Raw genomic sequence first — 2,500 nt, forward strand, 5'->3', positions numbered from 1 at the left:
AACATGACTAATCCCAGCATGATTATGAAATATAGGTTCCATGTGACACCATATCCATGCCTGTCAATGTCATTATGTTTCAGTTTGTGTCATTCTCTCAGCTCCACTGACACATGTATTCCTGCTCCATTAGGTCCCTGCAAGCAGGCAGAACCATAAAAGGTCAAGAAATGTTATTTTTGAGCTTTGGGAATCCCTCAATATTCACCTCAAACATGGTGTGTAACTCTCCTCCACACGCAGGTTTGATTCAGCCATAGATTAGATTAATTAGTCTAGCAAGAGCTTGAGCAGCAGGCTAGATTTAAATTGCTCATATAGACATGTTCTCAGTCCACCATATAGTTGTAATTTAAACATTGCCCACAGAGCACTACACATAAATATATCAATAAAGATTTCATTTTAACTGAGAAATCCCTGCAGTTCTTTTGAAACAAAGAAATGTATGGTATCTGAGTGGTATTTCATACCTCAAGTGAATTAGCTTTTTTTGTGTCGACTATGTGGCAGTACAATGAATAAACCTTTGTTTTTCAAAAGGGGGAATCAGTTGCACTGTCGATTTCAAAGCTGATTTGATTATCACGTCATTAACCTTAACAATAACAATAACCAAGGTATATGCTTCAAATGTATGAAGGCACAAGGAGAGACCCAGATGCAGACACAGGAGGTGGTTAGACTCTTTGATATTTATTAACAATCCAAAAGGGGAAGGCAAGAGAATGGTCATGGACAGGCAAAAGGTCAAAACCAGTTCAGAGTCCAGGAGGTACAGAGTGGCAGGCAGGTTCGAGGTCAGGGCGGGCAGAATGGTTAGGGAGGCGGGTACAGAGTCCAGAAAACAGGCAAGGGTCAAAATCGGGAGGACTAGTAAAAGAGAAAATAGAAAGCAGGAGCACAGGAAAACACGCAGGTTGACTTGAAAAACATACAAGACAAACTGCCACAGAGAGACAGGAAACACAGGGATAAATGGACTGGGAAAATAAGCGACACCTGGAGGGGGTGGAGACAATCACAAGAAACAGGTAAAACAGATCAGGGCGTGACAAAATGTTATGATGAAGCTTTGCTTGGTCTCGTTTCTTTATTTTGCTCAAATAGTGCGTTATGAGAGAGAGAGAACATGGAGAGAAATCCTCCTTCTCGGTCAGTTGTGTCTTGGAAGAGAGCACATACTGCAGAAGGGTTCATCTTCTGGTTTCCCCGGCAGCTAGCAAGTGCCAAGCCATGTCAAAAATGACATGCATCTCCCTGCTTCCCAGTCATGCCATGCATGTGATGTGATGGGCGAATAAAGGCAATTCCTGCAGAGAATAGTAGGGGGTCATTAAGCCTCTTAAAATAGCACCCATTCTCCTACAACATCCATGCAAATGAAATAAGATGCTTTAAATTTCAAAAAACCTACACCCACAGAGTGCAATACATTAGCCATGGCCAAGAAATGATTCACTAAGTTCACCTGGCAAGCACATTTTTACATGTGATTGAATTGTGCTGAATGATAAGCAGACCCGTTTTAAACTGAGGGTCACACATGGCCGCATACACAGCCTATTTGAGGCGAGCCACGCCATTGGCTGCGACGGGGCGGGCAGCGCATGCGATGCAATTTGCATGTCTCTCCATCACACACACTTATCTGGTTCACTTCACAACAGCTACCATTTATATCACTCAGAGGCAGGCAGAAGCCATCTCTAAGGCACTGGTACGAGTAGAGTGCAGAAGAAGCATGGGGGCGGCAACGGCAGCAGAAATAGCCTAACCCCTTGTGCCCCAGAACCCAGTCCTCATTGAGACAGAAATGACACCATGACAAGCCTCCTCCATGCCCTGGGCTCGGAAATGGACGGCTCCTGGTATTACCCCCCTGTCTTGACAGGCAGGTCCCACCAGCATCACCCTGGCCTGCTAATATCCTCCAGATTAAAGACACCTCACCCTCAAGGTCAGTTTCACTGGGAATAGGGCCTTTCTTCCTCCCAAAGGGACCAGACAGAGGAGAGAATCTCTCTCAAAAATGTGTATATTTACAAGAGCACGCATAACTGGTGTCTGGGGAAAGAAGAGGGGGACGGAGGGAGAGAGATGGGGAGAGGGAGACCATTAGGGGAATAAAGAGAGGTGCTGCCTCACGGCCCGGCTTCACAGGCCAATGGAGCGCATCAAATTGGGTCTTGTTCTGCGGCTAGACGCACACAGAGGAGGGCTCTGACACTGGCACAGGCATACTGAGCTGACATGAAAGGCTCTGGAGATGGGGCAGGGCTGGGCATGTCTAGGGGTAGCCTTGTCTGGGGTTAGCCCCCTCTGGGAATTGGTGGTGAACCCGAACTCTCCAGAGTTACAGGTGAGGTCATGAGGAAGAGGAGGATGAAGAAGAGACCAGCTGATAGGGTTATTGCTATAGACTGCATTGTGAGACACAAAAACAGAAAGCAAAAACAAAATAAAGCGTTTTGAAAAAATGTATATGACCAAGAAATAC

Source organism: Oncorhynchus masou, chromosome 32 (genome assembly GCF_036934945.1).
Source record: "Oncorhynchus masou masou isolate Uvic2021 chromosome 32, UVic_Omas_1.1, whole genome shotgun sequence".
Lineage (NCBI taxonomy): Eukaryota > Metazoa > Chordata > Actinopteri > Salmoniformes > Salmonidae > Oncorhynchus > Oncorhynchus masou.